Source organism: Electrophorus electricus, chromosome 19 (assembly GCF_013358815.1).
Source record: "Electrophorus electricus isolate fEleEle1 chromosome 19, fEleEle1.pri, whole genome shotgun sequence".
Classification (NCBI taxonomy): Eukaryota; Metazoa; Chordata; class Actinopteri; order Gymnotiformes; family Gymnotidae; genus Electrophorus; species Electrophorus electricus.
This window is the reverse complement of record NC_049553.1, coordinates 186,362-199,511: the sequence shown is the minus strand read 5'-3', so window position 1 is coordinate 199,511 and position 13,150 is coordinate 186,362. Positions and strand designations below refer to the sequence as shown.

Here is a 13,150-nt window from a genome sequence, read left to right as displayed (position 1 = left end):
TCAAACTATCTGTTAGCTCCTGGGAATAGCAGATGCTGTAGGTATTTGTTGCATCACTTTAATTTACTCTGCAACTGACATGCTTCTATGTGAAGTGCACAGATTAAATAGAAATCTTTTTGCACCAGGGAATAGCAGGTGCTTTAAGATTTTATTGCATCCCTTTAATTTATGTTCAGGCTATCATGCTCAAATTTGAAGTGCAGTGAATCATTATATCAAACTATCTGTTAGCACCTGGGAATAGCAGATGCTGTAAGTTTTTATTGCATCACTTTAATTTACTCTCCAACTGACATGCGTGAATGTGAAGTGCAGTGATTAATAAAAAATCTGTGTGTTAGTGCCTCTGAATCCCAGATGTTGTAAGATTTTATTGCATCATTTTAATTTACTTTCAAGCTAACATTCTAGAATGTCAAGTGCAGTGATTAAATAAAAAAAATTGTCAGATTGGTCTTTGATCATATTTGCTATGAATAGGCAAATAGAGTAAGTTTTTAATGCTTACGGCCACACCAGTTTGAGAACGCCCAATCTCATCTGACCTTTGAAACTAAGCAAATTTGGACCTGGATAGTACTGAGGTGGGACCCTACCTAGGAATACCAGCTGCTGTAGGCTTTTTTTGCATCACTTTAATTTACTTTCAAGCTGACATGCCCAAATGTGAAGTAAAGTGATTAATAGAAAAAACTATCTGTTAGCACCTGGGAATAGCAGCTGCTGTAGGCTTTTCTTGCATCACTTTAATTTACTTTCAAGCTGACATGCTCAAATGTGAAGTGCAGTGATTAAATAGAAATCTTTTTGCACCAGGGAATAGCAGGTGCTGTAAGATTTTATTGCATCCCTTTAATTTATGTTCAAGCTATCATGCTCAAATTTGAAGTGCAGTGAATCATTAAATCAAACTATCTGTTAGCAACTGGGAATAGCAGATGCTGTAGGTATTTGTTGCATCACTTTAATTTACTCTGCAACTGACATGCTTCTATGTGAAGTGCACAGATTAAATAGAAATCTTTTTGCACCAGGGAATAGCAGGTGCTGTAAGATTTTATTGCATCCCTTTAATTTATGTTCAGGCTATCATGCTCAAATTTGAAGTGCAGTGAATCATTAAATCAAACTATCTGTTAGCAACTGGGAATAGTAGATGCTGTAGGTATTTGTTGCATCACTTTAATTTATGTTCAGGCTATCATGCTCAAATTTGTAGTGCAGTGAATCATTAAATCAAAGTATCTGTTAGCTCCTGGGAATAGCAGATGCTGTAAGTTTTTATTGCATCCCTTTAATTTATGTTCAGGCTATCATGCTCAAATTTGAAGTGCAGTGAATCATTAAATCAAACTATCTGTTAGCACCTGGGAATAGCAGATGATGTAAGTTTTTATTGCATCACTTTAATTTACTCTCCAACTGACATGCGTGAATGTGAAGTGCAGTGATTAATAAAAAATCTGTCTGTTAGTGCCTCTGAATCCCAGATGTTGTAAGCTTTTATTGCATCATTTTAATTTACTTTCAAGCTAACATTCTAGAATGTCAAGTGCAGTGATTAAATAAAAAAAATTGTCAGATTGGTCTTTGATCATATTTGCTATGAATAGGCAATTAGAGTACGTGTTTAAGGCTTACGGCCACACCAGTTTGAGAACGCCCAATCTTATCTGACCTTTGAAGCTAAGCAAATGTGGACCTGGATAGTACTGAGGTGGGACCCTACCTAGGAATACCAGCTGCTGTAGGCTTTTCTTGCATCACTTTAATTTACATTCAAGCTGACATGCTCAAATGTGAAGGGCACTGATTAATAGAAAAAACTATCTGTTAGCACCTGGGAATAGCATATGCTGTAGGTATTTGTTGCATCACTTTAATTTACTCTGCAACTGACATGCTTCTATGTGAAGTGCACAGATTAAATAGAAATCCTTTTGCACCAGGGAATAGCAGGTGCTTTAAGATTTTATTGCATCCCTTTAATTTATGTTCAGGCTATCATGCTCAAATTTGAAGTGCAGTGAATCATTATATCAAACTATCTGTTAGCTCCTGGGAATAGCAGATGCTGTAAGTTTTTATTGCATCCCTTTAATTTATGTTCAAGCTATCATGCTCAAATTTGAAGTGCAGTGAATCATTAAATCAAACTATCTGTTAGTTTTGATTGCATCACTTTAATTTACTTTCAAGCTGACATGCTCAATTGTGAAGTGCAGTGATTAATAAAAAAAACTATCTGTTAGCTCCTGGGAATAGCAGATGCTGTAGGTATTTGTTGCATCACTTTAATTTACTTTCAAGCTGACATGCTTCTATGTGAAGTGCACAGATTAAATAGAAATCTTTTTGCACCAGGGAATAGCAGGTGCTGTAAGATTTTATTGCATCCCTTTAATTTATGTTCAAGCTATCATGCTCAAATTTGAAGTGCAGTGAATCATTAAATCAAACTATCTGTTAGCTCCTGGGAATAGCAGATGCTGTAGGTATTTGTTGCATCACTTTAATTTACTCTGCAACTGACATGCTTCTATGTGAAGTGCAGTGATTAAATAGAAATCTTTTTGCACCAGGGAATAGCAGGTGCTGTAAGATTTTATTGCATCCCTTTAATTTATGTTCAAGCTATCATGCTCAAATTTGAAGTGCAGTGAATCATTAAATCAAACTATCTGTTAGCAACTGGGAATAGCAGATGCTGTAGGTATTTGTTGCATCACTTTAATTTATTTTCAAGCTATCATGCTCAAATTTGAAGTGCAGTGAATCATTAAATCAAACTATCTGTTAGCACCTGGGAATAGCAGATGCTGTAGGTATTTGTTGCATCACTTTAATTTACTCTGCAACTGACATGCTTCTATCTGAAGTGCACAGATTAAATAGAAATCTTTTTGCACCAGGGAATAGCAGGTGCTGTAAGATTTTATTGCATCCCTTTAATTTATGTTCAGGCTATCAGGCTCATATTTGAAGTGCAGTGAATCATTAAATCAAACTATCTGTTAGCACCTGGGAATAGCAGATGCTGTAAGTTTTTATTGCATCACTTTAAATTACTCTCCAACTGACATTCGTGAATGTGAAGTGCAGTGATTAATAAAAAATCTGTCTGTTAGTGCCTCTGAATACCAGATGTTTTAAGCTTTTATTGCATCATTTTATTTTCCTTTCATGCTAACATTCTAGAATATCAAGTGCAGTGATTAATAAAAAAAATTGTCATATTGGTCTTTGATCATATTTACTATGAATAGGCAATTTGAGTAAGTGTTTAAGGCTTACGGCCACACTAGTTTGAGAACGCCCAATCTCATCTGACCTTTGAAGCTAAGCAAATTTGGACTTGGATAGTACTGAGGTGGGACCCTACCTAGGAATACCAGCTGCTGTAGGCTTTTCTTGCATCACTTTAATTTACATTCAAGCTGACATGCTCAAATGTGAAGTGCACTGATTAATAGAAAAAACTATCTGTTAGCACCTGGGAATAGCAGCTGCTGTAGGCTTTTCTTGCATCACTTTAATTTACTTTCAAGCTGACATGCTCAAATGTGAAGTGCAGTGATTAAATAGAAATCTTTTTGCACCAGGGAATAGCAGGTGCTGTAAGATTTTATTGCATCCCTTTAATTTATGTTCAAGCTATCATGCTCAAATTTGAAGTGCAGTGAATCATTAAATCAAACTATCTGTTAGCAACTGGGAATAGCAGATGCTGTAGGTATTTGTTGCATCACTTTAATTTACTCTGCAACTGACATGCTTCTATGTGAAGTGCACAGATTAAATAGAAATCTTTTTGCACCAGGGAATAGCAGGTGCTGTAAGATTTTATTGCATCCCTTTAATTTATTTTCAAGCTATCATGTTCATTATTGAAGTGCAGTGAATAATTAAATCAAACTATCTGCTAGCACCTGGGAATAGCAGATGCTGTAAGTTTTTATTGCATCCCTTTAATTTATGTTCAAGCTATCATGTTCAAATTTGAAGTGCAGTGAATCATTAAATCAAACTATCTGTTAGCAACTGGGAATAGTAGATGCTGTAGGTATTTGTTGCCTCACTTTAATTTATGTTCAGGCTATCATGCTCAAATTTGTAGTGCAGTGAATCATTAAATCAAAGTATCTGTTAGCTCCTGGGAATAGCAGATGCTGTAAGTTTTTATTGCATCCCTTTAATTTATGTTCAGGCTATCATGCTCAAATTTGAAGTGCAGTGAATCATTAAATCAAACTATCTGTTAGCTCCTGGGAATAGCAGATGCTGTAGGCTTTTCTTGCATCACTTTAATTTACTTTCAAGCTGACATGCTCAAATGTGAAGTGCAGTGATTAGATAGAAATCTTTTTGCACCAGGGAATAGCAGGTTCTGTAAGATTTTATTGCATCCCTTTAATTTATGTTCAAGCTATCATGCTCAAATTTGAAGTGCAGTGAATCATTAAATCAAACTATCTGTTAGCAACTGGGAATAGCAGATGCTGTAGGTATTTGTTGCATCACTTTAATTTATTTTCAAGCTATCATGCTCAAATTTGAAGTGCAGTGAATCATTAAATCAAACTATCTGTTAGCACCTGGGAATAGCAGATGCTGTAGGTATTTGTTGCATCACTTTAATTTACTCTGCAACTGACATGCTTCTATCTGAAGTGCACACATTAAATAGAAATCTTTTTGCACCAGGGAATAGCAGGTGCTGTAAGATTTTATTGCATCCCTTTAATTTATGTTCAGGCTATCAGGCTCATATTTGAAGTGCAGTGAATCATTAAATCAAACTATCTGTTAGCACCTGGGAATAGCAGATGCTGTAAGTTTTTATTGCATCACTTTAATTTACTCTCCAACTGACCTTCGTGAATGTGAAGTGCAGTGATTAATAAAAAATCTGTCTGTTAGTGCCTCTGAATACCAGATGTTTTAAGCTTTTATTGCATCATTTTATTTTCCTTTCATGCTAACATTCTAGAATATCAAGTGCAGTGATTAATAAAAAAAATTGTCATATTGGTCTTTGATCATATTTACTATGAATAGGCAATTTGAGTAAGTGTTTAAGGCTTACGGCCACACTAGTTTGAGAACGCCCAATCTCATCTGACCTTTGAAGCTAAGCAAATTTGGACTTGGATAGTACTGAGGTGGGACCCTACCTAGGAATACCAGCTGCTGTAGGCTTTTCTTGCATCACTTTAATTTACATTCAAGCTGACATGCTCAAATGTGAAGTGCACTGATTAATAGAAAAAACTATCTGTTAGCACCTGGGAATAGCAGCTGCTGTAGGCTTTTCTTGCATCACTTTAATTTACTTTCAAGCTGACATGCTCAAATGTGAAGTGCAGTGATTAAATAGAAATCTTTTTGCACCAGGGAATAGCAGGTGCTGTAAGATTTTATTGCATCCCTTTAATTTATGTTCAAGCTATCATGCTCAAATTTGAAGTGCAGTGAATCATTAAATCAAACTATCTGTTAGCAACTGGGAATAGCAGATGCTGTAGGTATTTGTTGCATCACTTTAATTTACTCTGCAACTGACATGCTTCTATGTGAAGTGCACAGATTAAATAGAAATCTTTTTGCACCAGGGAATAGCAGGTGCTGTAAGATTTTATTGCATCCCTTTAATTTATGTTCAAGCTATCATGCTCAAATTTGAAGAGCAGTGAATCATTAAATCAAACTATCTGCTAGCACCTGGGAATAGCAGATGCTGTAAGTTTTTATTGCATCCCTTTAATTTATGTTCAGGCTATCATGCTCAAATTTGAAGTGCAGTGAATCATTAAATCAAACTATCTGTTAGCAACTGGGAATAGTAGATGCTGTAGGTATTTGTTGCATCACTTTAATTTATGTTCAGGCTATCATGCTCAAATTTGTAGTGCAGTGAATCATTAAATCAAAGTATCTGTTAGCTCCTGGGAATAGCAGATGCTGTAAGTTTTTATTGCATCCCTTTAATTTATGTTCAGGCTATCATGCTCAAATTTGAAGTGCAGTGAATCATTAAATCAAACTATCTGTTAGCACCTGGGAATAGCAGATGATGTAAGTTTTTATTGCATCACTTTAATTTACTCTCCAACTGACATGCGTGAATGTGAAGTGCAGTGATTAATAAAAAATCTGTCTGTTAGTGCCTCTGAATCCCAGATGTTGTAAGCTTTTATTGCATCATTTTACTTTACTTTCAAGCTAACATTCTAGAATGTCAAGTGCAGTGATTAAATACAAAAAATTGTCAGATTGGTCTTTGATCATATTTGCTATGAATAGGCAATTAGAGTACGTGTTTAAGGCTTACGGCCACACCAGTTTGAGAACGCCCAATCTTATCTGACTTTTGAAGCTAAGCAAATTTGGACCTGGATAGTACTGAGGTGGGACCCTACCTAGGAATACCAGCTGCTGTAGGCTTTTCTTGCATCACTTTAATTTACATTCAAGCTGACATGCTCAAATGTGAAGGGCACTGATTAATAGAAAAAACTATCTGTTAGCACCTGGGAATAGCATATGCTGTAGGTATTTGTTGCATCACTTTAATTTACTCTGCAACTGACATGCTTCTATGTGAAGTGCACAGATTAAATAGAAATCCTTTTGCACCAGGGAATAGCAGGTGCTTTAAGATTTTATTGCATCCCTTTAATTTATGTTCAGGCTATCATGCTCAAATTTGAAGTGCAGTGAATCATTATATCAAACTATCTGTTAGCTCCTGGGAATAGCAGATGCTGTAAGTTTTTATTGCATCCCTTTAATTTATGTTCAGGCTATCATGCTCAAATTTGAAGTGCAGTGAATCATTAAATCAAACTATCTGTTAGTTTTTATTGCATCACTTTAATTTACTTTCAAGCTGACATGCTCAAATGTGAAGTGCAGTGATTAATAAAAAAAACTATCTGTTAGCACCTGGGAATAGCAGATGCTGTAGGTATTTGTTGCATCACTTTAATTTACTCTGCAACTGACATGCTTCTATGTGCAGTGCACAGATTAAATAGAAATATTTTTGCACCAGGGAATAGCAGGTGCTGTAAGATTTTATTGCATCCCTTTAATTTATGTTCAAGCTATCATGCCCAAATTTGAAGTGCAGTGAATCATTAAATCAAACTATCTGTTAGCTCCTGGGAATAGCAGATGCTGTAGGCTTTTCTTGCATCACTTTAATTTACTTTCAAGCTGACATGCTCAAATGTGAAGTGCAGTGATTAGATAGAAATCTTTTTGCACCAGGGAATAGCAGGTTCTGTAAGATTTTATTGCATCCCTTTAATTTATGTTCAGGCTATCATGCTCAAATTTGAAGTGCAGTGAATCATTAAATCAAACTATCTGTTAGCACCTGGGAATAGCAGATGATGTAAGTTTTTATTGCATCACTTTAATTTACTCTCCAACTGACATGCGTGAATGTGAAGTGCAGTGATTAATAAAAAATCTGTCTGTTAGTGCCTCTGAATCCCAGATGTTGTAAGCTTTTATTGCATCATTTTACTTTACTTTCAAGCTAACATTCTAGAATGTCAAGTGCAGTGATTAAATACAAAAAATTGTCAGATTGGTCTTTGATCATATTTGCTATGAATAGGCAATTAGAGTACGTGTTTAAGGCTTACGGCCACACCAGTTTGAGAACGCCCAATCTTATCTGACTTTTGAAGCTAAGCAAATTTGGACCTGGATAGTACTGAGGTGGGACCCTACCTAGGAATACCAGCTGCTGTAGGCTTTTCTTGCATCACTTTAATTTACATTCAAGCTGACATGCTCAAATGTGAAGGGCACTGATTAATAGAAAAAACTATCTGTTAGCACCTGGGAATAGCATATGCTGTAGGTATTTGTTGCATCACTTTAATTTACTCTGCAACTGACATGCTTCTATGTGAAGTGCACAGATTAAATAGAAATCCTTTTGCACCAGGGAATAGCAGGTGCTTTAAGATTTTATTGCATCCCTTTAATTTATGTTCAGGCTATCATGCTCAAATTTGAAGTGCAGTGAATCATTATATCAAACTATCTGTTAGCTCCTGGGAATAGCAGATGCTGTAAGTTTTTATTGCATCCCTTTAATTTATGTTCAGGCTATCATGCTCAAATTTGAAGTGCAGTGAATCATTAAATCAAACTATCTGTTAGTTTTTATTGCATCACTTTAATTTACTTTCAAGCTGACATGCTCAAATGTGAAGTGCAGTGATTATTAAAAAAAACTATATGTTAGCACCTGGGAATAGCAGATGCTGTAGGTATTTGTTGCATCACTTTAATTTACTCTGCAACTGACATGCTTCTATGTGCAGTGCACAGATTAAATAGAAATATTTTTGCACCAGGGAATAGCAGGTGCTGTAAGATTTTATTGCATCCCTTTAATTTATGTTCAAGCTATCATGCCCAAATTTGAAGTGCAGTGAATCATTAAATCAAACTATCTGTTAGCTCCTGGGAATAGCAGATGCTGTAGGCTTTTCTTGCATCACTTTAATTTACTTTCAAGCTGACATGCTCAAATGTGAAGTGCAGTGATTAGATAGAAATCTTTTTGCACCAGGGAATAGCAGGTTCTGTAAGATTTTATTGCATCCCTTTAATTTATGTTCAAGCTATCATGCTCAAATTTGAAGTGCAGTGAATCATTAAATCAAACTATCTGTTAGCAACTGGGAATAGCAGATGCTGTAGGTATTTGTTGCATCACTTTAATTTATTTTCAAGCTATCATGCTCAAATTTGAAGTGCAGTGAATCATTAAATCAAACTATCTGTTAGCACCTGGAAATAGCAGATGCTGTAGGTATTTGTTGCATCACTTTAATTTACTCTGCAACTGACATGCTTCTATCTGAAGTGCACAGATTAAATAGAAATCTTTTTGCACCAGGGAATAGCAGGTGCTGTAAGATTTTATTGCATCCCTTTAATTTATGTTCAGGCTATCAGGCTCATATTTGAAGTGCAGTGAATCATTAAATCAAACTATCTGTTAGCACCTGGGAATAGCAGATGCTGTAAGTTTTTATTGCATCACTTTAAATTACTCTCCAACTGACATTCGTGAATGTGAAGTGCAGTGATTAATAAAAAATCTGTCTGTTAGTGCCTCTGAATACCAGATGTTTTAAGCTTTTATTGCATCATTTTATTTTCCTTTCATGCTAACATTCTAGAATATCAAGTGCAGTGATTAATAAAAAAAATTGTCGTATTGGTCTTTGATCATATTTACTATGAATAGGCAATTTGAGTAAGTGTTTAAGGCTTACGGCCACACTAGTTTGAGAACGCCCAATCTCATCTGACCTTTGAAGCTAAGCAAATTTGGACTTGGATAGTACTGAGGTGGGACCCTACCTAGGAATACCAGCTGCTGTAGGCTTTTCTTGCATCACTTTAATTTACATTCAAGCTGACATGCTCAAATGTGAAGTGCACTGATTAATAGAAAAAACTATCTGTTAGCACCTGGGAATAGCAGCTGCTGTAGGCTTTTCTTGCATCACTTTAATTTACTTTCAAGCTGACATGCTCAAATGTGAAGTGCAGTGATTAAATAGAAATCTTTTTGCACCAGGGAATAGCAGGTGCTGTAAGATTTTATTGCATCCCTTTAATTTATGTTCAAGCTATCATGTTCAAATTTGAAGTACAGTGAATAATTAAATCAAACTATCTGTTAGCACCTGGGAATAGCAGATGCTGTAAGTTTTTGTTGCATCACTTTAATTTACTCTGCAACTGACATGCTTCTATGTGAAGTGCACAGATTAAATAGAAATCTTTTTGCACCAGGGAATAGCAGGTGCTGTAAGATTTTATTGCATCCCTTTAATTTATGTTCAAGCTATCATGTTCAAATTTGAAGTGCAGTGAATAATTAAATCAAACTATCTGCTAGCACCTGGGAATAGCAGATGCTGTAAGTTTTTATTGCATCCCTTTAATTTATGTTCAAGCTATCATGTTCAAATTTGAAGTGCAGTGAATAATTAAATCAAACTATCTGTTAGCACCTGGGAATAGCAGATGCTGTAAGTTTTTGTTGCCTCACTTTAATTTATGTTCAGGCTATCATGCTCAAATTTGTAGTGCAGTGAATCATTAAATCAAAGTATCTGTTAGCTCCTGGGAATAGCAGATGCTGTAAGTTTTTATTGCATCCCTTTAATTTATGTTCAGGCTATCATGCTCAAATTTGAAGTGCAGTGAATCATTAAATCAAACTATCTGTTAGCTCCTGGGAATAGCAGATGCTGTAGGCTTTTCTTGCATCACTTTAATTTACTTTCAAGCTGACATGCTCAAATGTGAAGTGCAGTGATTAGATAGAAATCTTTTTGCACCAGGGAATAGCAGGTTCTGTAAGATTTTATTGCATCCCTTTAATTTATGTTCAAGCTATCATGCTCAAATTTGAAGTGCAGTGAATCATTAAATCAAACTATCTGTTAGCAACTGGGAATAGCAGATGCTGTAGGTATTTGTTGCATCACTTTAATTTATTTTCAAGCTATCATGCTCAAATTTGAAGTGCAGTGAATCATTAAATCAAACTATCTGTTAGCACCTGGGAATAGCAGATGCTGTAGGTATTTGTTGCATCACTTTAATTTACTCTGCAACTGACATGCTTCTATCTGAAGTGCACACATTAAATAGAAATCTTTTTGCACCAGGGAATAGCAGGTGCTGTAAGATTTTATTGCATCCCTTTAATTTATGTTCAGGCTATCAGGCTCATATTTGAAGTGCAGTGAATCATTAAATCAAACTATCTGTTAGCACCTGGGAATAGCAGATGCTGTAAGTTTTTATTGCATCACTTTAATTTACTCTCCAACTGACCTTCGTGAATGTGAAGTGCAGTGATTAATAAAAAATCTGTCTGTTAGTGCCTCTGAATACCAGATGTTTTAAGCTTTTATTGCATCATTTTATTTTCCTTTCATGCTAACATTCTAGAATATCAAGTGCAGTGATTAATAAAAAAAATTGTCATATTGGTCTTTGATCATATTTACTATGAATAGGCAATTTGAGTAAGTGTTTAAGGCTTACGGCCACACTAGTTTGAGAACGCCCAATCTCATCTGACCTTTGAAGCTAAGCAAATTTGGACTTGGATAGTACTGAGGTGGGACCCTACCTAGGAATACCAGCTGCTGTAGGCTTTTCTTGCATCACTTTAATTTACATTCAAGCTGACATGCTCAAATGTGAAGTGCACTGATTAATAGAAAAAACTATCTGTTAGCACCTGGGAATAGCAGCTGCTGTAGGCTTTTCTTGCATCACTTTAATTTACTTTCAAGCTGACATGCTCAAATGTGAAGTGCAGTGATTAAATAGAAATCTTTTTGCACCAGGGAATAGCAGGTGCTGTAAGATTTTATTGCATCCCTTTAATTTATGTTCAAGCTATCATGCTCAAATTTGAAGTGCAGTGAATCATTAAATCAAACTATCTGTTAGCAACTGGGAATAGCAGATGCTGTAGGTATTTGTTGCATCACTTTAATTTACTCTGCAACTGACATGCTTCTATGTGAAGTGCACAGATTAAATAGAAATCTTTTTGCACCAGGGAATAGCAGGTGCTGTAAGATTTTATTGCATCCCTTTAATTTATGTTCAAGCTATCATGCTCAAATTTGAAGAGCAGTGAATCATTAAATCAAACTATCTGTTAGCAACTGGGAATAGTAGATGCTGTAGGTATTTGTTGCATCACTTTAATTTATGTTCAGGCTATCATGCTCAAATTTGTAGTGCAGTGAATCATTAAATCAAAGTATCTGTTAGCTCCTGGGAATAGCAGATGCTGTAAGTTTTTATTGCATCCCTTTAATTTATGTTCAGGCTATCATGCTCAAATTTGAAGTACAGTGAATCATTAAATCAAACTATCTGTTAGCACCTGGGAATAGCAGATGATGTAAGTTTTTATTGCATCACTTTAATTTACTCTCCAACTGACATGCGTGAATGTGAAGTGCAGTGATTAATAAAAAATCTGTCTGTTAGTGCCTCTGAATCCCAGATGTTGTAAGCTTTTATTGCATCATTTTACTTTACTTTCAAGCTAACATTCTAGAATGTCAAGTGCAGTGATTAAATACAAAAAATTGTCAGATTGGTCTTTGATCATATTTGCTATGAATAGGCAATTAGAGTACGTGTTTAAGGCTTACGGCCACACCAGTTTGAGAACGCCCAATCTTATCTGACTTTTGAAGCTAAGCAAATTTGGACCTGGATAGTACTGAGGTGGGACCCTACCTAGGAATACCAGCTGCTGTAGGCTTTTCTTGCATCACTTTAATTTACATTCAAGCTGACATGCTCAAATGTGAAGGGCACTGATTAATAGAAAAAACTATCTGTTAGCACCTGGGAATAGCATATGCTGTAGGTATTTGTTGCATCACTTTAATTTACTCTGCAACTGACATGCTTCTATGTGAAGTGCACAGATTAAATAGAAATCCTTTTGCACCAGGGAATAGCAGGTGCTTTAAGATTTTATTGCATCCCTTTAATTTATGTTCAGGCTATCATGCTCAAATTTGAAGTGCAGTGAATCATTATATCAAACTATCTGTTAGCTCCTGGGAATAGCAGATGCTGTAAGTTTTTATTGCATCCCTTTAATTTATGTTCAGGCTATCATGCTCAAATTTGAAGTGCAGTGAATCATTAAATCAAACTATCTGTTAGTTTTTATTGCATCACTTTAATTTACTTTCAAGCTGACATGCTCAAATGTGAAGTGCAGTGATTAATAAAAAAAACTATCTGTTAGCACCTGGGAATAGCAGATGCTGTAGGTATTTGTTGCATCACTTTAATTTACTCTGCAACTGACATGCTTCTATGTGCAGTGCACAGATTAAATAGAAATATTTTTGCACCAGGGAATAGCAGGTGCTGTAAGATTTTATTGCATCCCTTTAATTTATGTTCAAGCTATCATGCCCAAATTTGAAGTGCAGTGAATCATTAAATCAAACTATCTGTTAGCTCCTGGGAATAGCAGATGCTGTAGGCTTTTCTTGCATCACTTTAATTTACTTTCAAGCTGACATGCTCAAATGTGAAGTGCAGT

The 13,150-nt window shown here is 35.6% G+C and overlaps 9 pseudogenes; all 9 read left to right on the top strand.

Moving 5' to 3' along the window:
• The first annotated feature begins 505 nt into the window (after positions 1-505).
• Positions 506-624, top strand: LOC118240194 (annotated as a pseudogene).
• Positions 625-1,638: 1,014 nt separating this feature from the next.
• LOC118240275 lies at positions 1,639-1,757 on the top strand (annotated as a pseudogene).
• A 1,534-nt stretch (positions 1,758-3,291) lies between these two features.
• Positions 3,292-3,410, top strand: LOC118240159 (annotated as a pseudogene).
• A 1,673-nt stretch (positions 3,411-5,083) lies between these two features.
• Positions 5,084-5,202, top strand: LOC118240158 (annotated as a pseudogene).
• A 1,126-nt stretch (positions 5,203-6,328) lies between these two features.
• LOC118240293 lies at positions 6,329-6,447 on the top strand (annotated as a pseudogene).
• Positions 6,448-7,652: 1,205 nt separating this feature from the next.
• LOC118240292 lies at positions 7,653-7,771 on the top strand (annotated as a pseudogene).
• Positions 7,772-9,305: 1,534 nt separating this feature from the next.
• LOC118240156 lies at positions 9,306-9,424 on the top strand (annotated as a pseudogene).
• A 1,673-nt stretch (positions 9,425-11,097) lies between these two features.
• Positions 11,098-11,216, top strand: LOC118240155 (annotated as a pseudogene).
• A 1,014-nt stretch (positions 11,217-12,230) lies between these two features.
• On the top strand, positions 12,231-12,349 carry LOC118240291 (annotated as a pseudogene).
• The last annotated feature ends 801 nt before the right edge of the window (positions 12,350-13,150 follow it).